Here is an 8,701-nt window from a genome sequence, read left to right as displayed (position 1 = left end):
TTTTTTTTTTTACAGGTTAGTGCATGTATGTGGACTGGGTAGGTCTTCTGCATGCTGTACATTTGTTATATAACATAGTCCTTGTGTACCTCAGGGTTCTCAGAACCTGGGATGAGGGCTCAGGTGCTAAGCAGGCATGGGAAACCTTTGCTGGAGATCTCTGAGTGGAGAGGGCTGGATACCTCCAAGGGTTTTGTTGTATACCCAACCAGATGCATCGTGGCTGACCAGCCCAGTGACTGCAATCTCGACTTCTCAGCTTGAGTTTTCTTTCAAAAGGTTCTCTTTGCTCACAGGAATGGGGACTTATTCATGACAAGCTCCTTTCAGCTCGGGGCTCATGAGCCAAAATATGGCAGTTTACTCATGCTCTAACACAGGTAAAAAGACCTAGCTCCTACACACTCTGGCTGAAGACCAATCAGACAGATGACAGCATTCAAAACAATGACATTTCAGTTACAGCAGTAAACCATAAGCCCAACTTTAAAAGAAGGCTGAAAACTGTGAAATAAAACACTTTTATTAGCATGAAACATCCAAAAGTGAAATAACACAATCAAAATAGCTCTTCATCTAAAAATAAAAACAAAGAGAGAGTGCTGGAAAATACCTGACACACATTCAATGGGTGGGCTTGATATTGTGACTACAAAAATATTTTTGTTCAGTTTGTTTCTGGCTGTTTTGCAGCTGACAGGTTGCCAGATCTCTTGGCTAGATCCTTTCTGCTTCAGGATTCAATAAGATGGGTTTGCTACCTTACTTGTACAGCTTGAAGAGATGGTGGTGTTGCTGGACTTGGGAAATGACCCCCCGGTAAATCTCTTAGAAATACCACCCTGTTTTGAGCCACTGCAACTGTCAACACTTTCAGAGAAACTGCCCAGAGCTGCTTAGAAAACAACCAATGGCTTCTCATCGCTTTGACATTTCAAACAGGGAGTAGCGGGAGTGAGGAACAGTTTTCCCCTTTTGTTTAAATACACATGGCTGCTTGTAGGACGGAGGAGTACAGGAGGACAGGTCCCTGGGGAGATGCCTGCCATCCAAGAGCTGGCAGTGAGTGGTTTTGGACAATGCTTTTGGCTCCTCTTCGCCAGCCCACATGGACTCAGAATAGGGGCAAGAGAGGTGAATCTCCTGAGGGGCAGCCAAAGGGAGGTTGAACCCAAAAAACAGGGACTAGAAAGTGGTAACAGAAGTTCAGGTAGTTTGGAAAGACCAAAGTTATTTGTTTTGGTTTTTGTTTAAGTTTTTTTTTTTCCAGGCTTTCCAGCAAAAAGTGAAATCGGAGAACAGCAAACGTCCTTTTGGCTCAGCTCGTAACAGTCCATTTGATCTCAGTTGCTGGTTGGGTTTCCTTCTGAGGGCATTTCACTCCTCCCTTAATTGCCTTTCCTTTGCACACAGAGATTTTTTTTTTGTTAAGAGAGCATGTAATTTTCAAAAAAAAAGGTCATATTTTGAAATATCCAAGGAAATCACTTGGCATTTTGGACCTGCCTTGAGAATGTTGCAGTGAAATGTTTAATTTTTTCCCCAGAAATTTTCTCTTACCTTTCTTCCAGCCCACAAAATTTCAACATGAATTTATGAATATCCTCTGTCCCCAGTCTCCATTTCCAGAAAATTCACTATTAAAAAAGAAAAAGAAAAGAGAAAGGACACTATCCAGAGCTGCTGTTCATCCACTATTATGATTTCTTGTTCTTTGGCATGTTAAAATCTGATCCAACATGCTGGATCCTTTTCAGTGGAGTCAGTGGAGGTAACCGGATCAACTGAAGCATCCCCAGCCCTGTCTACCAATCCACACCTAAACACTAACAAGCAAGAAACAGCAGCCCATCTCAGCCCTGTGTTACTGTACCCATATGAATAAGCGATGTCCAGGAAAAGCAGATCCTGTGACTTGTTACTTGCCATCAAAGAGAGACCCAAAATGAATTGGTGACAAGAAACTACGAATAAATAAGAGGATACAGTATTATTATGTTATCAGAACAGTAATTAATTAGGGGAACTTCAAATAACCCACAGTGGATGACAATATCCGCAGACAACTGGAATGGCAAGAAACTTACAAACATCAACCAAAGATGATTTTGCAGGGATCTAAAGAGGTTTCTGTGTACTTCTTTCCAACGGGGCAGCAGTGACTGGATCTATGGACACAGAAACAAGGGCCGGCAGGACTCCAGAAACACAACATCATCTCCCATCTCTATTTTATTGTTCTTTTTCTTCTTCTTTCTTTTTTGTCCTTTTTCTTTTTTCACAGATTAGCATCTCCCACCTTTTCCCTCTCAGGGACTGTGTGTGTCCTTCAGTTAGCTGGTTTAATACATGCTCAAGGTCAAAGACCCTTGACTTGGGTATATCCCTGGTCATTGCCATCAGTCCCTAAGATACAGAGACAAGGTGGGTGACCTTAAAGATAGAGGACTAGGTTACCCCAGGTCACCTGTCACCTTAAGGATGAGGTAAACAAGAGGCCCCACAGGAACAGAGCTAATGAAGTCTCCTATAGATCTGCAGACAGCATCCTGACATCCACCCTTACAGTAATCCTTGCATCACCTTCAGCCCCCCTAATGCCTATCCCCACATATGCATAACCTCCATTTCCCAATTTCCCTCCTCCAGTTGCTCCCTTGCCAGGTCTGGTGTCTCCACAGTAAGCCCACGAGCAGTATAGCCAGGGGCTGCTTCAGGCCTGGCACCGCATTAGCAGTATTAATCAGCTCAGAGGCTGCTGAGCTCGCACAGAAGCCTCCCCTTCCAGTGTGCATGAATTCATGTCTCTCCCCTCTACCTGATTTTCCTAAGGAAGCAAACTGTAACCAAATTCCCCAAATAATGACTGGTAAATCATGGTGGTTTACAGTATGGGCTTATGCAGAATGTGAAAAGAGTCCCTGCTTCCTTGGCACTATTTGTTCAGACCTAAAATATACCTCCTGCAGCTCTGTTTAACAAAAACACATTCATTCCTAGCATGCCTGATTGTCATAAAGACAATAAGGACCTTATTTTGCACTGGGACTAATTGCATTAGAAATCATTCTGGTCCAGATTATAAAGTCCCTGATTCTCCATGAAATTACCAGGAGAAAAATGATTTCCGTGTAAAGAACAACCTGCTTGGGTTTACAAAGAAGGGCTATTTTGGTAGTCCTCATGTATTGCTTCAGAAGAAAAATCTTTGCAAAAACTGAGCACAACTCAGGGAAAACCTCATTTTTAGGTGATTTTTAAATAATTCTGCCAGCTCTTGGGAACATTAGTGAAAAGAGATGTCCTTTGCTGCCAGAGAGAAAGCTGAAGAGAAGCATGTACTGGGCTTTCCATGAGTGAGAGATATTTCACAATTTAAATTTTTTAAGGATGAAGGGAAACTAAAAAGTAAAAAGCCCAAAAACTTTCTGTTTCAGACACACATATAATATCAGCAAGCCCCAAGACTTGGAGGAACCCCGATGGTGCTTTCCTGTGGTTCAGGCACATCAAAGCTATTTGGAGGAGTCTCGCTGGGTCATTTTCCCGTCTCCACCTTATGCGTGCTGGTGAAGTCTTTTGAGCTTCTTTTGGTAGGACCGCCTGATCTGGATCTACTGCGAGTCTATGCAGGTGCTGGGTTATCTTTGCTAGTATACATTGCTCCAAAGACCAAGAGCAAATGTAACAGGGCATCTGCAGCTCCTGTGGGTAAATGTTTGTATGGTGTGCCTTGGAATGTAGGAGTCCTTGTAAAGGATGCACAAGGGAAGACCAGCTATGAGCATCTCCACCTGTGTGCAATGCTTATACATGCCTTGGGGACTCCTCAAGCTCACTTGGTACAAATAGGTGATGAACTTGATCCTTCCCTCAGCTTAACTTGCAAGAAATAGCCTCTTCAATTAGGCGGAAAGAGGTGAGTGCTCTTAAAGTTTGTCCCTTGCTCTTCTTGCAAGAGATACTTCCAAAGTATTTTAATATGGGTCCTGTAATCAGTTAAGAGGGGATCTCTGATGGAAGTGAAGTTGAGGGAAACCTATGGCTCATTGAGATTTGGTGTGAGGGGCCCCGCCAAGGTTGAGTCCCATTGCCGCTTAAAAAATTCAACATAGGTAGCCCAATGGGCTATGGTTCTGGCTACAGAATGGTCCCCACAGCAGATGGATCTCAGAGAACAAAGCTGGTCACCCCCTGCCTTCTGCAGCTGGGGACACACACAGCTCTACAGTAGCCCCATGTCCCTGCATCCATCTCTGCCTGATTTGGAAAGAGGGGCCCTATGATGGAGAACTGTGCTTTCAATAATGCTGAAGTAATGAACTTTAACTGGCTTCAGTGCTTTCATATTATTTGGAAAGGTGTGAGACACAGGGCAGGGGTGGGTATGAGAACCATGCTGCTCCTGATTTGCAGTCACATGCACTATCCAGAGCCCTGAGGAAGCAGGGCTGCTCTCACCCCAGCTCTCGGCAGCCTAGCTGAAAGCAACTGCTGTATTTTGACCACATCTCTACCCCTCAAAATCATTGACCCTGACCCTGCCAGGGTGCTGTCAGGATGGAGGGGAGCGATGGAGGTATAATACACCACCACGTTGCCTGGAAGCTTAGAGCTATCCTCGGGTGACTCTAACAGCATTCAAGCCCGATGGAAAAGAAGTGAGAATCTGGCTTCCAGCCGGCGTGTGATCACTCAAAGGGAGGAAACACCCTGGAAGTCCATGTGACGGTGAAAAAAGAGTAACTGGAAATTAAGGCGGTGGCGCAGGGGGGACTTGTACAGCGTGATCCCTGAGATGGTGGAATAAACGACGTCCTGTGGGCAAGTGGCGTTCCCGGGTCTTGTCTGTTATTTCAGACTGTATCCGGAGGGCAGATAAATGCCAGGCCCACTTCTAATTAAGGAAACTGAGGAAGGGAAATGTGAGTGGCTCGTCTCAGAGGCAATCTGTCGGGAGGAAATGCAGCCGAAGGCTTCTCAGCTATCCCAGGCACAGCCTTGGTTACCCAGCCCAGACCCAGCCTGGTGAGGTCCCCACCTCTTGCTGCCTTGCTTGAGTTACTCTGATCTGGGAGCCAGTGCCAAGTATCTGGTGGGGAACCCATGCACGAGTGGGATGAACAAGATGACCTCATGGGTATTTTCCTTCTCTCTCACACTCCTATGACTCAATCACCCCGCTGAGCTGGAGCTGCTGCCCTGGAGAGGTTTGGTTCATGCAGCAAGACCTCGGTGAGCTGGTCAAAGTCCTCTCCTCTCTAACGGGAGCTGTTTGGAGGGCAGAGAGAGCTCAGCTCTGCACTGCAGAGAACACCATAGGTGTTCTCTCACCTGCAAAGCCATAGAGAGGGAATGGGAGCCCCAGGCAAAAGAGATGCTGGTTTCCCTGCAAAACAAACCCTTAAATGAGGATTGTGGCGAGGGCTGCCCTCAGGAGGGGGAGCCTCTGGAGGGATGCAGGCAGTCTGAGCCCTGCTAGAGAACTGAGTCATGGAGAAGGAAAACTTGAAGTCACCCTCCAGACTCCCCTGTGGTCTAATGTGCTAGGGAAGAGTTTGACAGGGCAGCTGCAGCAGGCTGTGCTGTCTGAGGATGACCTGCATGGCTGTCACGTGTTGGTGTCTCCACTGGTACTGGGAAGCAGGGCTCACCCTAACAGCAGGCACAGGATGCCAGGATCTTTGCTTGGATCCTCACAGGTCACCCTCCCAGCTGCTTTGCACTCAGGAGCACATTACAAAAGCACTATGGTGGGGTTAGGGAGAGGAAACAGAATTTCTGCTGTTGCCACAGCAGACAGATCTGGTGACAACTCCTTGCCCAGCATTAGCATGGCACCTTGCTATCTTCTTTTGATCCTAAAGAAGATGGTATGATGCTGGCAGCAGCACCATTCCCTGGTGAGGTTATGGCCCTTTGAAATTGTCACTTGAAACGCCAAACTCCTCAGCTGCTTGGCAGCTTCACTCTGTCTATGGTGTGTTCCCTCCATCCTGGATATAAAACACCCTTCTGAAAAACTGTCGCTTAAAAAAACCAAGCACATGCCAGTATGTCCATCAGCACTGCGCCTGTGTAGCACTGCCATCTGCTGTCGGTGGCTATGAGCAGAAACACCTAGCTTTTGTGTCACCCCAGGGACTGCTGGAAAGGCACAAAGGTGCCCCAGAAGGATGCTGCACCCAGGACTGGTGCATGATCCCCTGGCATGACAAGCAGCACCTGCAGGCAGCAAAGCCCTGGAGCAGCCAATGCCTGCTTGGGCTTCCCCTTTCCCCTGGCTGAAAGCAGAAGTGGTGACTATTTTCAGTGCTGCCTCACTTCGGAAAGAGTCGTGCATGCCCCAGAGCACCACCCTGGCTAAGGCACCTTGCTCTGGGCAGAGGAAATGAGTAATGGCGAGGGTCTCACTGCCGTTCCATGACCCAGCCCTGGCTGTGTGCCCCAGACCTCTGCCTTGGGGCTGCCTGGCGTAATAGGAGTTTCCTTCCACATGCTGGGCACACCGGTTTCGTGGGGACATGCATGAGGAATGACTCTTAAACTGTCTTTTCCAGCAGAGAAACACTTAAGCAAAAAGCCTCCCAATGATATATAAATACGTAACTTTGTCCTCCCCTCCATCCACAGTCCTATATTGCCTTTCCTTAAGCTGGACGAGCTCTGGGTGGGAGGATAAGAACACCAAACTGGACCCCAGAGCTGGCCCTCATGTCCCAAATTCTCCACAATGAAAGGCCTCTAGATGGGGCTTTAATGCAATATTGCTGCTGGCCTCTGCCAGTTTGCCATCGCTCGCAGAGCCCGGGAGCTGCTTTCTTTTCAGCACCCATGGGGGCACACGGTGTTCGTAGTATGGCGCCATTTCACCTCAACCATTTGGGTAAGGACATTGAGATATTCCCAGACTCTGGTGAATCCCGTGGATTTGAGGAAGCTATTTGCTGGGTTGGATTTGACACTTCCCCTCTCCCAGGTTTGTGCACGTGGATGCACACACAGTGCTTTTCCACAAGGCTGTTTTGCAACGGTTCAGTCAGGGATTGGGCAGAGATATTGTACATATTAAGAATTGAAGCAGCGCCCCCCCCCCCCCCCCCCCCGGGCTTTATTCTGCAATAATAAGTGGAACCCAAATAGTTTGCATGGTGCTGGGAATGCTGGAAATACCCCAGCTAATGATCAGTGGTGAAAATAAATGTACCAAGCTCCCAGTGTCACTCAGAGGCTATTCCAAGACAAAAGGTTCATCCCCATTAACCCACCCACTGCGTGGTTCCTTCCATAGAGTATGGGGATCAGAAACATAAGCAGCCTTGCTAGGATTTTCCAAGGGTATCCCTGTCTCATCATGCACCCAGTTGTCACCTTTGCAGAGCTGAATACCTTAACCCCCTGGGGACAGTGATTCCCTGATTCCAGTGACACATACCTACATGTCCTCCTGTTTTTGTCCCTGTGGGGGACACGGGCAGTTCAGTAGCATGACACACACATATGCTCAGGAGGGAAACCTTTTCGTTCTTGGGTGGCAGCGGGTGCAGGAATTACCTCGAGGATGACGATGAGTGACGTCAGCTGACCTGGAACAGCGCTGACACCGGCACCAGCCCCAAAGGGCTGACATTTAGGGCATTAACTACTTCCCAGCTGGAGTGCTCGTTGTCCTGTCTGTGCTTTGGGGTCTCTGTGCTCCTTTCCACTGCGCTGGTGATCGTTGGAATGCGTCACTCTCGCACAGGGCTGGGAGTGTGTGTGCGCTCGGAGTACATGATGCCCGTGCCTTTCCACATCCAGCCTTTGCATTACTTGCGTGCTGGGATCAGCCCTTGCCCACCTTGCCTTTGCACAGCTGTCTAGCCCTTGAAACATTGAGTGGCATGTTTAACCCTTGGACAACCATCCAGCCTTTGCACAGCTGCCCCATTCTTGTATGACGGATCAGCATTTGCACCTGCAGCCCTTATGTGACCACCCAGCCACTGCACATTTAATGTTTGACTGACTGATTGGTGCTTGCATGTCTGGTCCATGCACAGCTGATGAGCCCTTGCTTATCCAACCCTTCCACAACTTTGCAGCTGCCCAGATAAGGCACATCTACCCTTTGTACAACCGCCTGACCCCAGCAAAGATGTCCATCCCTGGCACATTCAGCCCTTGCACAGTTATCCTGCCCTGGCATGTCCAGCCCTCGCATTCCCAGCACTGGCATGGCCACTTCTTTCACATTCAGTCCTTGAACAACTGCTCATCTCAGGCATATCCAGCCCTTTGTACGATTGCCCTACTCTGGCAGATCTGGCCCTTGCACACCAAGCTCTTGCACGACAGCCCACCTCTCCAGATGTGGCACATCTACACCTTACACAAATGTTTGACCTTTGCATGGCTACCCTCCCCTGGCAGATCCAACCCAGCTCTTGTCTGCACAGAGCTGACACAGCCAGAGATTACATACGTGGCTGTTGCACACCTGGCTTCCCTAGCATATCCAGCCCTTGCACACCCAACGCTTGCACAACTGCCAGACCCTTGAACAGCTCCCTGTCCCTGTCCCATCTAGCCCTTAAATGACTGCTCTGCCCTCATACATCCAGATTTTGCACAAGCATTCCTTTAACCACTGCCCGTTTCTTCCCAGCTGCCCATTTGTGGCACAAGCAGCCTTTTCACATCTGACCCTCACACGGCTGCC

This window comes from Pezoporus wallicus, unplaced genomic scaffold (assembly GCF_028554395.1).
Source record: "Pezoporus wallicus isolate ANWC-B61680 ecotype Strahan unplaced genomic scaffold, APGP_CSIRO_Pwel_v1 contig_8057, whole genome shotgun sequence".
NCBI classification, from domain to species: domain Eukaryota; kingdom Metazoa; phylum Chordata; class Aves; order Psittaciformes; family Psittacidae; genus Pezoporus; species Pezoporus wallicus.
This window is presented reverse-complemented; position numbering follows the sequence as displayed.